Source organism: Pinus tabuliformis, chromosome 1_1 (assembly GCF_031772625.1).
Source record: "Pinus tabuliformis cultivar Carrire ecotype Pingquan chromosome 1_1, CPIR1, whole genome shotgun sequence".
Classification (NCBI taxonomy): Eukaryota; Viridiplantae; Streptophyta; class Pinopsida; order Pinales; family Pinaceae; genus Pinus; species Pinus tabuliformis.
In genome coordinates, this window is record NC_142297.1 from 344,392,857 (window position 1) to 344,407,682 (window position 14,826).

The window sequence follows — 14,826 nt, forward strand, 5'->3', positions numbered from 1 at the left end:
AACGATTCCCAATACCAATGGAACAACATATAATTTGAATCACTCAAGTAATGAATCTCAATTTAACAAAATTATAATATAATTACATTCTACCATAAATACACATCAATAATGCTTTTCCTTGTATATTTCAGCACCCATGTACTCAATGAATTTCTGGGAATGAAGGGAAATTGGAAAGCCAATGATCTCCTATAGTTATTTATGGCCTTGTCTAGTACCTATGACCTGTTAGAAAACCAAGATTGAGCTCAAACTCACCCCAGCAAATGAAAATAATGCTTAGGGGAGAGGGAAACGACTCTAGTAAGTAGAAATCCACCAAAGAACGCTTAAGAACACTCCAGGTAAGGAGAGAGAAATTCTTAACAGTGATACAAAAACCAAATTAGCAACTCCTTAAGGAAATGAAATAGCTCCAGAACCATGGCAGTCGATCTCTAACTCAACAAGAAAGTGGATTATGAGTAACTCAGAGCTGATGCATTTCATAGAGCATCAATTAATCAAGAGTTTCTGAATGATGCTAATAGAAATTCAATGGAGAGTTATTTATTTCAGCCATGAGCACAAAGACAGGGAGCACATATAATATAACTAAGGAGTAATAATGATGATAACTCATACACCATAAGTTTATTATATCTTAGGAACATATATTAGATGCGAGCCTAGCACATTGCCTTCATTGTCAAAAGAGAGATGTCCATGTGCAAATTAACCCTCGTTCCATGTGAGACTATTGCAGCATAGCTGCTATGCGAAAATGAAGGAATTGGTCATGGCAGTTAAACACTGAATTGAGCTAGTTTCAGTGTTGTCCAATTAGGGCTATTGCATCTTGTCACAACCAAAGATTGCAGGTCATTTCAAAATTACAAAGGCAACAATCCAGGCATAGTCACTCTTTGTTTAGTTAAGTAGTCAAAGCTCATGGAGAATGATATCCAGGCGTTTTAGCCTATATTGGACCTTCTTTGGGTAGCAACCAAGAAAGTGAAAAAGCTCGAAGTCTGTAATCCAACTGGAGAATAAAAATTGAGGAGAAAAAGAAGTCTACAACACTTGAAGAAACCAAAGTCTGTGACTAAGCCGAATCTCAATCTAAAGCTATCTATTTACAGCAAGATCTGAATATCTATGGTAAAGAGTCAAGGGTTTGCTGTAGTAGCTGAAGATCAGTAATAGAAGTCAAAGAGTCTATAATTGGAAGTCAGCATATTATAATAAGAGACTAAACCTGCAATAAGGACAAACATTTAGAAGCTGCTTCTGACTTTGACTATTCAGAGACTCAACTATTGACCTTGACTTAAAGAGGAGGGCTGACTTGGACGGACTCTTTGGTCTTGTGTTGGACATCTCATTTTGAATAAATTCAATAAGAGGAGTATTGTTTGGTTTTCCCCTATTGAGAGGTTTTTCCCTGGCTTAAAAGCCTAAATCTCTGTGTCTCATACTTCTTTGTGTTCTTGGAAGAACAATTTGTGTAATTACTTGATGAAAGAGAAATATTAACTAACAAAGAAAAAAATACTTACATAGGAGTTTACTTCCAACTATGAAGGAATACAATGAGGACATAAAATTTGTAAATCTTAAACTTGGCTAGGCCACTGCACCTCCAAAAACCTGACTCATTAAGCCATAAACTAGAAACCTTCTGTGGAACTCCAAAAACAAATGAATTAGAATGAATTATCAGCCAGAATCAAGGTCCTTTACACTTTACATTTGACAATCTATTGCAGTATGAATATTGAGGTCACAACTATTCATTTATATTGCACTATTGTAAGAAAGGATGATCATATTTTATATATTTTGTCTAGTAAGGCATGTACTTCGTCATTTCCAGCTCTAACCAAGGTTTCATGTTCCCATTGTAATGAACAACAGCTGCATTGTCAATCTCTGAACAGTCCATGCCAGGATTATATCCTAAACCCAACACATGCCAGGACTTGTCCAAAGGATGGGTCAAGCCATAAAATGTTCAATCCAGGGGGTAGTTGATGCAGGAGCATTCAGCCCAAGGGAAATCATTGTAAATAATAGACATAGGGGGGTCATGCATTTTAGGAAATAGTTTCCTTAGTAGTAATTAAGTGTGACTTAAATTAGATGCTTTCAAATAAATAAATAAGAACATGGGTAGTCGCATGATTCTAGGAGTAAGTGAGAGCTTTTAGGCATAAATGAAATAGATGTGGATAAGGAGGCATTCTTGTTTTAAAACAGGAAAATATGGAATAAAGCCTCAAGAGGCTTTTTGCCATATATGCATGCATGTAGAAGCTTTAGGCTTTTGATATCAATGGTTATTATATTTATGAATGTAAGCCTACGGGCAAAGAAGGAGGCTTCCATTATTGAGAATTCGGCTTGTGAGAAGTCAGGCCTATGACAGAGGGAGGCATTGAATATTAGGCCTGCGTGCCTGTGCATGTGTGTGAGCGAGACCGAGGAGTCTCGAGTGTAAATATGCTTTTATATTAATATATATAAATATTCTGAGTTAATTCCCATTTGTGTTAATGATGTTGAAGAATATTTCATGATGTATGAATTATTGTGAGTTCGTAGGAATTCTGCAGGACACAGAGGAGGGAATTCCTTAAGAGGAATCACAGAGAGCTTTTGAGACAAGTTGCAGCGATTCAGAAGAATCGAATGGGAGCCTTGAATCCTTTAAAGGAGAGAAGTACCGAGAACGAGAAAGAGCCGCTGGGAGCATTATTCCTTGATACCTTCCTTATATTGGCGCGCGTAAGCTATATGTGAAGAACTCTGTTTACACAGAGAATTCATGAAATTTCCTTAGCGGAACACTGTTCCGGATTTGAAAAGTTATAAGAATTGATCCATGCGATATCGGGTCCGACCCAAATATCGCATCGGAGAAGTGTAGTGGAGTGGCAGCCTTTGGAATTACCGAAGTGAGAGCTCCGACAGTTCGGAGCCGAAAACATTATAGAGTCAAATATAAGGTGCCATCGGGTCCGCAGAAAACCTTGTATCGGGTCGGAGCAACGAAAGCTGCGATTAACGACATCACCGATCTCCCGGACCCGAAATCGTATTAAGGAGTGGCTTAAAGGGCATCGGGTCCGGAAGGCCTTCAGTACTGTACGTTCCAACAGTGATCTGAAATATTATAGAGCACAGCTTAAGGGGGGCGTCAGGTCCGCTAAAACCATACGTGTACCCGGATATTACGGATTTGAAACCAATATAGGAAGGAGCATATAAAATTGTCGGGTCCGCATCGTGTCAGAGGAAGGGCTTAAGTGTTGTTGCGATGTCTGATAGGCGGAACCACCGATAATTATAAAGGCGGATGTATAATGATTGAAATCCGAGCATTTGAATTAGAGCGGGATTTATATGGTTTTCCATGTATTGTATTATATATGGCCGCGTGGGTTTTGAAACTTAATACTCATAGGACAAGCCATTCAAAGTGCAGAAGAATGGGTGGAACAAGATCATGCTGAGATCTTGAAAGAGAGGTAATATGTTATGCTCTGTTTTAAATTAAGAGTGTGTATTTTTATGCCAATGCACAAGTGATAACAAGAGAAGCTGTGAGAGAAGAACCAAGTGAGTTCTTAAAGACAGAGTAAGGAGAATACTCTTATAGAGAAGTGGCAATGAACCTGAAGAATCCAATAAGAAATTGGATAGAGAGAACAACTGAAGTGTTCTCAGGAGAGAGTGGGAGATTGCAGAAGCCTAGAAGGAACAAAGGTGTTGCTCAAGAAGAGGTTCCAGATAGAGGACCCGTGCTTACCAAAAGACTAAGTGAGGAGAGCTTAGTGAGGTAAGATTGCAGCCAGGAGGACTAGCTATTGCAGAGGCTTGTTGCATAGGAGCTCATGAAGAAAGAAGAGAAGAAGGTGACTACTAATAGTCATAGTAGAGGTTCAAAGAAAAGCCACAGTAGAGGACATAAGAAAGAGGATGCCAAGACAAATGGCAAGAATATGAGTCAAGAGGAAATTGACAAAGAGGTTGCTGAATTAAAAGAACAACTCAATGCATTAAGGAGAATGCTTGAGGAAAGCTAGAGACTAGGTTGGGTCTTAAGTAAGAAGCCAGTAAAGTGGCATAAGTTGCAGAGAAGGTTGCAACAAAAGAAAGTGAAGTGGTTGAAGGGAAAACTCAAGGAAGTTGAAATGGAAGAATTCATTTGTGAACCAGAACAAGGAGAATTTCTGGGAGATAGTGAAGATGAAGACTTGAAGAATGAAACTTCAAGTAAGACCAAAGGGTCGCATGGTTTTAAATCTGACAATTTGTGTATGTTTGCAGGTGAAAGACAATTGGGTGATATTGTCATGAAGAAGGAAAAAGATCAGCAGAATCAAAATTCTGTTCTGGAAGAGCATGAGGTAGATAGATCTCAGATACAGCTGGAGAAGATGATCATGGAGGATCAGAGAAGAGGTTCAGAGGAATGCCACAGAGATGAGATGACTGTAGAAGTTCGAGAAAGAGAGATTGTAGTAATGAAGGTACAATTGCAGGTATTGGAAGAATGGCTACAAGAGCAGGAAAATCAAAATAGAAAATGGATCTTTCCACTGAAAGGAAAGAGAGTGATTTAGCGATAATTGCAGAGGAGGTTGAGGCAAATTGTGATTTCCTTGTTAAAAAAGGAACTTAGAGTTCTTGAGCCATAGATGGAATTTGAAGATTCCAAATGTAGATTTGTTCAGAAGGAAGTAATGGAGGAAGCAGTCAAGACTGAAAAGTCTTGCGATTTAAAAACTAATGATTTGTGCATGTTTACAGGTACAGTACATGGAGATGAACAAGCGTTAGAGTTTGTTCAAGAAGAGTTGAATCTGAAGGCTGTTCAGATCGATGATGAGTTAGCAAGATCTCAGAAGGAGATGAAGACGAAGGAGTCTAATCAGGATGTTGATGCAGAAAGAGAAGGACCAGTTGATGATTGGTCAAGCACTAGGGAAGGTATGGAAAATCATGTGAAGTTTCCAAGTTCTACTCCTAATGAAGTTGTTGAATTTTATAGGAAACTAGATCTCCAGAGAAGAGAGTTGGAGAGACAGAGGACTTATGTGCAGGTTAATTTGCTGAAGAAGCAAGGGAAGAGAGTTTTTATGAATGACAGTCATGAAGCAGAAGATGGTAAGTAGGCGAGACTAGCTAATAGTCTCATGGTGAAGGAAAATCAGCATACTGATGTGCTGATAGAGGAGTCGGAAAAGAACTCAGAGCAGCATACTGAAGTGTTGCCAGAGAAAGATGAGGAGAGAGCCAGTGAAGATTTTCTGAGTCTTGAAAAAGACTTGGAGTTGTAGAGAGAAAACTTGGTGACTGAATTGACAAGTGAGACCAGTGGGTCTTGTGATTTTGATGCTGACAATTTGATTGTGTTTACAGGTAAGAAAGAATACAATCCATCATTTGGAATTGTCTTGAATGGAGGAGAACAGTTGCAGAAAGAAGATGAGACAATCATGTCTCATAAGCAGAGGCTTGTTACCATGGGTGACAAAAGAGAGTTGGCCTTTCTGTATAGCCAAAAGAACATTGGAGGACAAAATTTTGAAGCTGCTACAATAGTACAGGATGAAGCTACAATGGTTGAAAAACTTGATTTGATTGCCAGAATCAATCAAGATGATGATGGACAATTACTGAAGATTGTCAAAGAGGAAGTTGAAGGTTATGTTGAAATTAATTTACAGCATGTTGATGAAATGCTTGAGAAGAAATGGCTGAAATGTTTGCTGGAGACATTTGAACCAGAGAAAGAAGTTGCAGGTGATGAGCAAAAGAATGTTGCAGAGGGACAGGAAGTTTGGGTGGCAGCAACATCTATGAAGGCAACTGAAGCAACATTAATGTTAGCAACATCTATGATGGCAGATGAGGCAACATTGACAGTAGCAACATCAATGTTGGCAACAAGAAGAGCAGTAACAATAGTAGCTGAAATAACAGAATTTGGAGGCAGCAGCAGCAGACAAAAAAATTTCCATACAGAGGAAAGGCTGGACATAGAAATTGAAAGCATCAGAAGAGTGATGATAAAGGCATCTCAGAGGAAGCAGACATCAACAAAGAAGAGAAGCAGCAACAAAAAAATGAAGACAATGACGGGTTGTGAAAGTACAACCAGTGGAGCAGGATAGTATAAGATATGGAGACCTGGAGAAACAAAGCAGACAGTAGACGACGACTTACAGAATAAAGTATGGGATCCAGGAAGATCAAGACCAGAAGACACATGATCAGGAGCTCATGAATTTTTCTACCTTGGGAGTCTGATGCAGGAGCATTCAGCCCAAGGGAAATCATTGTAAATAATAGACATAAGGGGGGTCATGCATTTTAGGAAATAGTTTCCTAAGTAGCAATTAAGTGTGACTTAAATTAGATTCTTTCAAATAAATAAATAAGAACATGGGTAGTCGCATGATTCTAGGAGTAAGGGAGAGATTTTAGGCATAAATGAAATAGATGTGGATAAGGAGGCTTTCTTGTTTTAAAATAGGAAAAGATGGAATAAAGCCTCAAGAGGCTTTTTGCCATATATGCATGCATATAGAAGCTTTAGGCTTTTGATATCAATGGTTATCATATTTATGAATGTAAGCCTACGGGCAAAGAAGGAGGCCGCCATTATTGAGAATTTGGCTTGTGAGAAGTCAGGCCTGTGAGAGAGGGAGGCATTGAATATTAGGCCTGCGTGCCTGTGCATGTGTGTGAGCGAGACCGAGGAGTCTCGAGTGTAAATCTGCTTTTATATTAATATATATAAAGATTCTGAGTTAATTCCTGCTTGTGTTAATGATGTTGAAGAATATTTCATGATGTATGAATTATTGTGAGTTCGTAGAAATTCTGCAGGACACAGAGGAGGGTATTCCTTAAGAGGAATCACAGAGAGCTTTTGAGATAAGTTGCAGCGATTCAGAAGAATCGAATGGGAGCCTTGAATCCTTTAAAGGGGAGAAGTATCGAGAACGAGAAAGAGCAGCTGGGAGCATTATTCCCTGATATCTTCCTTATATTGGCGTGCATAAGCTATCTATGAATAACTCTGTTTACACAGAGAATTCACGAAATTTCCTTAGCGGAACACTGTTCCGGATTTGAAAAGTTATAAGAATTGATCCATGCGATATCGGGTCCGACCCAAATATCGCATCAGAGAAGTGTAGAGGAGTGGTAGCCTTTGGAATCGCTGAAGCGAGAGCTCCGACAGTCCAGAGTTGAAAACATTATAGAGTCGAATATAAGGTGCCATCAGGTCCGCAGAAAACCTTGTATCGCATCGGAGCAACGGAAGCTGAGATTAACGACATCGCTGATCTCCCGAACCCAAAATCGTATTAAGGAGTGGCTCAAAGGGCGTCGGGTCTGCAAGGCCTTTAGTACTGTACGTTCCAATAGTGATCCGAAATATTATAGAGCACAGCTTAAGGGGGGCATCGGGTCCGCTGAAACCGTACGTGTACCCAGATATTACAGATCCGAAACCAATACAGGAAGGAGCATATAAAATTGTCGGGTCCGCATCGCGTTGGAGGAAGGGCTTAAGTTTTGTTGCGATGTCCGATAGGCGGAACTGCCGATAATTATAAAGGCAGATGTATAATGATTGAAATCCGGGCATTTGAATTAGAGCGAGATTTATATGGTTTTCCATGTATTGTATTATATATGGCCGCGGGGGTTTTGAAACTTAATACTCATATTGTATTGTTTGCAACAGTTGAGGCCACAGGACTTTAAGGCTTAACCCGATAGTTATACATGGTTAATACATGGGTGGTGGCTTCCGATGGGTGTAAAAGCACTGATAATGTAAGTCCGTGGTTTTAAAAAGGTTTTAAGCCTAGAAAGCTTCCGATAGGGCTTGTGGGTATTAACCACAGGTCCAAGGGTTGAGAATTGTTTTAAAGAAAGGGGATTTTGGGCTTATACTAAGATCACTTTTCATCAGTAGTGTTCCAAGCTTCTGCAACACTCTATCCTCATTCTGACATACAATAAAATAAAAACTTAGAAATAGAACAAAGAAAAACCCATTAAGTTTTCTAGCTAATTATTTCAGATTTACTTCAAATACTTCAAAGTAAGCTTCACAGGAATTAACATAAATAAACCACACTACACACTTACCTTGTTCTGCCACTTGTGATATATTCCCATTATATATTGTTTCTCCCATTCTTTGAGATCAAATACATTCATCCCATATGCCCAAACACAAGCATTAGGATCAAAGTGCCTGGCTATGTGCAGATTGGAAAAATTAAGGTATTTGTCAAACCTGCGAAAGCTTTCTCCACAAGTTTCCACTGAACCATTAACCTTTCCATGAAGATCTACTGACTTAATCTTTCTGCACCAAAATATCATCATCCAAGAAAAGGATCTTTTCCATTTTGGGATAAACTTGTGGAATATAGAAACGAAGATGATTTAGCATGGATAAATATTTTGGATTTATATATTTCAAATTGTAGGAACGTGTTGAGAGTGTAGTCGAGTGATCTGCATTGAAATAATACTCTTTCATAGCTACGGATTCAAGTTGGCGAAGCACAGGGCAATAGGAGGAATTGAGCCATTTAAAATCATCAACATTTTCTACATGTATCGCAGCTTTCCCTGGGGGATTAAGTAAAAAGCACATTTTCATGGCCCCAAAATTTAACTTGTCTGTGATGACATAAAATACATGTTTCTCAGATTCCTGCAAACACATGTAAATCACCTACAATGAGATCCAAATATTAATTGTAAAATGTGGAAAACTGTTGGACTTCCAAAATTTGGAGTAATTTGAATTAGTAACACTTCACCTTAGCATTCATGACAGTTGAATTCACAACCACAGATGCAGCCAATACATTATCAGAAAATAATGCATAGTGATAAAGAGTCAGATCCTCCAACTTATCCTTTTTAGGAAATTATCGCTTTTCAAGAGGAAGAAAGTAATAATCTATATTCAATCGCATGGACAGGCAGTGCAGGCCCTTGGGAACAAACTTTGTTGCCACCTGAATTAAAAATTTACTTTGCTTTTCCAAGGTCCTTGCTTGTCTGCAGACTAAAGCATGGCTTGCAACTTCTTTGTTATTGTCGCACAACCATAAAATTGTTCACTAGCCTTGCGTAGGACATGACCCATACCTTTGATCTTCTCAAGTGCACTGAATCATTCATATCAATTATCGGTCATGAAAAAGAGAATGAAAAGTAGAAAGGTTGACACGTAGACTGCAACTTTAAAAGAAAGAAAGGATATGAATACCAAATGCAAATGGAAGCACTTACTACTCTTGATTTAGAAGCACCCAATGCAAAAACTATTACCTTTGCGGTAGATCAGAATCTGCATTAGCCTCACCCAATGTACGCTGACATTCTTTAATACGAAGCATCAATTCATGGTATAAATCAAGATTATTCCTAGCCTTGAAAATGCTTGAATACACCCTAGCGATGATCAGTTGGTCTCGCATCAATCTAACAGTGGAGTCAGAATTCTCGTTCTCATTCTCATGCCTCCAAATGTTGTATTTTCCCATGACAACAAAATCTACCTCCTTGGAACGTTTAATTGCTACGTTTTCAAGCTGAACTCATTTTTCTTCGTCCTGTTGAATCAGATCTGTTGACCTTTTCTCCCTCCTCTTTTGTCTCAATTGTTGTATGCATTAAAATACTACAAATTAAAGAATACTATGCTAAAATATAAGAAATATAAAATTTTTCTATTGGAGAAGTAACATTCAAAAAGGATTTTGGAAAATAATACAACAATTCCCTTTCCCATGAGAACAAAAAGTAGCGATCTAGTGCAGCAAAGAATTTTACCCTCCATAAAACTTTTGTTGGACTTTCTTCAAGTTGCAAATGGTCTGCATTACAACAAACATTGTCCTGAGAGTTTGACTAGACATTACTTAAAGTAGGCTACCAACATCATAGATCAGTTAACCAAGGAAAATCAAAACTTACCATCAAGAGAATTCTATTTGACGTCTCGATGTTCACTTCCTGTGTCATCCTCTTGAAACCTCGTAAGAAGTTCTTCATCATTGGAAGTTTTCTTCTGCACCTCATCATTCATTTTATCCCCCTTAGGATTTTCCTTGCCTTCTACATTGAAGATCACACCATCTTGTTGCGAATGTAACTTTTCTGAGATGTCTCCAGAAGTCATTTGCCTCTGCTTGATGTACATTGTTAGAAATAGAGAAGCACCCCTGCCAATATCCGTTTTCACTTCCTACTTAATACAACCCTACTCAACTACATAGATCATCATCACACATGTTTCATTACATGTTCAATAGAGGAAATAACCAAAATATTCACCAATCGTACCTTAGAGTTAGTAATATCCTTTGGTTTACTTCAGTGGGCTTTTCTAATACCCATGAGGAAGATAAATCATTCCGTCCAATAGTATTTAATTTTAGAGTTCCCGAGTCCTCTGTGTTAGCTATTATGATATGAATCACCTGCCCAGTAAATAAAATTTATTTTCAATTCTTTGCTCAATGGGGGAGAAATCAAATTTAAGATATCAAAATGTAGTAGGTTTCTTATACTTGCCTCCTTTGGGAAAAGAGAGTCAATGCTCTCTATTAAACCTTGCTTTCTCCAGTCATCTGCCTGTTCATGTGAACCCCACAAATAAATAGATAAGAGTGATTTTAAACATATGACAGAGCTCCAATATCCTCAATAATTCCTCTCTATTTCAATCCACTCAGGTCGATTAGATTTCAGTTTAGGGACACTATTTATTTTCTGGGATTAGACTAACGTAAGTGCAAGTGCATTGCCCAGATCCTGAAAAAGAACAAAATAGCGCTAGAAAAATAGAATTGGTTTTCAAGATGTGGAAAGAGAATACCATTCTAATAGATCCATCTCCTGAGAAGTTGTGCCCTGTTGTTTTAAATGACAAAAAACGCATAAAAGGTTAGGTAGAAAGACTTGATGGAGAAGAATATCTATAAAAATACTGAAACGCTAAAAAGGGGGTTGCTTTGCTATCATGCATATGCTAAGATCGAGATTTCATTACACATCAATAATAAAATGGTGTGTATAATATCTATCATTTGTTTTGGCCAATGTGCTCTGAACACTGTGGGAACAGTGTGAAAATGATATGTATAGCAGAAAGTAGTTGGTGAACAAGATTGTTGTTGTGAATTGGGTCTAGGTTGGGTGGATTAGAACTGGTTTTAGCTTGACTGATGAGAAGTGGATTTAGCTTTATGGATGGAAAGTGGGTCTGGCTTGGATAATGAGTGGACGGGAAGAATGATTGTTACCCTTCCCACCTAGATTCAATTCCCACAAGATTCAATTCCCATGAGTAAGATGTTGAACTGAACTCTTAACAAATATATTTTTATAATACCCATCCAGCTTATGCAGAATCCAGCGCACACTTAGTACCATCCTCCTCAAAATGAGGAGTGCCTAGCGAATTCACCGAGCAGTTGCCCAACGAATTTACCTATGATATGCATTTCCCTTTGTTAAAAAATGGAAATAGCATTGTTATTTCATGCTATTGGGATGAATGGTTTCATTATCTTTGGCAAGGGAAATTACCCTAGCGGCAGTTGGTAAAACCTTTGCTCTTGCATGAGAGAGGTACAAACTTTCAATCTTTCTCCTGGTAGGTATTGTACCATGTTAATGCAGAGATGGAGTTCACAGCTTCAAACAGATCAAATGAAAGGAAACCTATAAAGAAAACTCACAAAATGTTTGGAAAAATGCTAGAGGTGTTAAACTTTTGACAGTAAGCGAGGAAAGTAAGTTTGATAACATATGCGCCTTCAGATCTTGCGAAAAATCTCAAAAGGAAAATAAAATTCCAAAGCAGGTCCATGGGGTTTTGGTTTAATGGTTAACAGGGGGTGGTGAAGGCAAATCAAATTTTAAAGCAAGTCCATGGGGTCTTGGTTCAATGGTTAACTAGGGGTGATGATAATTCCCTGCCAATGCTCAAATCACATAAATACATTGTTTAGTGGGTTGTCAATGAAAGGGATCTTTCTAAAATAGTATAATACAACTACACTTCATTGTAATGGAGATCTTACTTGAATTTTGTAAGAAGTCTACACTTCATTGTAATACTACCAGATTAAGAAAGGGCATGCTTGCCAATAAAGATAAACTAAATGCTAACCCACCCCAAAAAAAGAGATAGAAGTAACCTAACGAGGGAGGAGGGCCGGAAGAATCTTACCAGCGAGGGAGGAGGGCAGGAAGAAGCTTACTAGCGAGGGAGGAGGGAAGGAAGAAGCTTACCAGTTGCAGATGTAGATGCAGAGTGATGGAAGAAGCTTACTAGCGAGGGAGGAGGGAAGGAAGAAGCTTACCAGTTGCAGATGTAGATGCAGAGTGATGAGACCTAGCTGCCAGAAAAACCAATGGCATGACCACAAAGATAACAAGGAAGCCCACCACAGCTATTCGATGATGAAAACCCCAACCTCCCCATCCTCCATTTCTACCATGTTGGTAGCCTTGCCACCCTCCATTCCACACACCTCCTCTTTTCATAGGCATCTTTAGCTCTCAACCCTAACACCACCTTTCTCCTTCTCCTCCTCCTAAACAGATATCGAGAAATGCAACCCTTACTCAATCATAATTTTCTACATCAAACCCATATCATGGTTAGTAGAAATATATGAAGTCAAAAACAACAAAAAAAAACCCTTAGATCTCATATATACTTCAGAGCATTTGATAGAAAATTTTAACAAAGGCATTATGAAATGGATAGATCAACTAATTTCATGCAGTTTTGAGAAAGAAAGGGACACTGACATGGTAAAATCCTAGATGAAAATGGGCATAGAGGCCAGAAGTAGATAGATTTGAGGGTCTCTATCACTGTTATCCTTTTTTGTTAAAAAACCAAAACATATAATTAAGGGAAACACGTCATTCGGATTCAGATTCCAACATAGATGTTATTATTAATGGGAATCCTCACCAGTCTAGTTGACTGTTCATACAGTACGATATAGGAAGAGGAAGAATAAGTAGGCAGCATTGGGTATATATGATGCCCCTCAACTTAATAATTTAACTGAGCAGGTACTGAATTGGCATGCCTTGCATTGAGGCATGTAAAGGTAAAGGGAATGTTAGGGGGGTAATTTGATGTAAAGCAAGGGTGAATTATCCCTCCCTGAATGCACATCATGAGACTGTGTTTAAGATTCGCGATTCTGAAGTTGTGAGAATACTAGAGTGTAAGCATAAGAGAGAAGCTAAACATGTTGTGATCTAACATTTAAAATGGTGACTTGTTTGATTTCTCATTCAGAATGAAGAGAAAAAATTTGATGATTGGGGGAGAGAAATGATGAGTGTTCTATTGAGTTAAGGAAATACATCATTTTCAGGCCATGGATAGATCTTAGTGGTCTGGGATGCCAGTGTTAGTAAAACCTTACCTAAATTCCTGATGACTGCCACATGGATGAGTGTTACACTTACATTATTAATGCACTAAACATAGGGAGTTGGTATAATATTCATGGTTATGGGTGCTTACAATAGGTTTTCATATACCTATGAAGTGAAAGGGAAGAAAGTACCCTTTCTTCAAGATAGGAGTAAGGTTGTAAGCTTTAAACCAGCCGACAGAGAAATTTTTTGTTAAAGAATACATTTTACACATCCTGTGTCCATTAGTATGAACCGATTTATAAACATAGTGTTGGATTAATGTCATAGCACTTCTAGAAGTTGTTTTGATTCTCAGAAAACATGTTGTATGTTGTCGTCTGCTTCAATTTGTGCACAACAAATAGTTGGTCCTTTAACAAGACTCAAGTGTGCCAACATGGACTAAAGAAGAGGTTATTATCATTGCAAACCCTCTTCTCATATCAGTATGTCGATTTTAAATTTAGCAGAAATTGGCAATAAAGCATATGATGTTCTAGAAGCTAAAAGACAGACAACACAAGAATCTACAACTTCTTACCTCTATTGTTTTCATGTTTAGCTTGCCCTGCTAGAATGGTATCAAAGTTAAGGTGAGGGCAAGGTATCAGAGCTAAGGTGAGGGCAAGCCCAAGCAAGGAAGAAACAAATCATAAGAAATTTTCTGACAACATTGACCTCCTTCCTCTTCAATGATCAGTCATTGTGAAGCACTGAAACTCCTACTGCAAAATTCTAGGTTGCAGATCCCAAAAAGGAAATGAGATCAAGACCTCATCAATCAAGCGTCTCTAGGATAGAGCTCTCTGTCAAATTGTTGGTCAAATGATCTATATCTAAGGCATTTTGTCATGACTACAAACTAGAAGCTTTGGTTGCTTTAGGGTAAAATCTTCTATTATGAAATCACCCTTGAATTGAATTTGGTTTGGAGATAGTGTCTCACTCGGAATTCCTTCTCTGTTGCAGGTTTATATAAAATCATATCTGAAGCTATAAAGTTCCTAGCATCTAAGCTCATATATATAATATTATTCTTGACCTCATTGACATGCCTTCGGCCTTGTCTATCTCACAGAGAAGTATAAAAGGCTACAAAAGGTGAAGTATCCTCGGCCCTTGGACATCAATCAAGAGGCTTTGAAAAATAGTGTTCGTGGTTTTCCATTGGGTAGATGCTTATTGAAAGTAAAGGATCAACCTTTGTGCATCTCTGAGATTCGGGTATCAAAGGAAAGGGGGTTCATGACAAATAAAGATAATTTCAAGGATCTTGAAATCTAAAACACAATGTTCTAAAATCTCATTTAAATAGGTATGACTGTTATTGGTGTC

The 14,826-nt window shown here is 38.3% G+C and overlaps 1 pseudogene; it reads right to left on the reverse strand.

Annotated features, from left to right (window-relative positions):
- Positions 1–1,789: 1,789 nt before the first annotated feature.
- On the reverse strand, positions 1,790–12,597 carry LOC149212995 (polygalacturonate 4-alpha-galacturonosyltransferase-like; annotated as a pseudogene).
- Between the last annotated feature and the right edge of the window lie 2,229 nt (positions 12,598–14,826).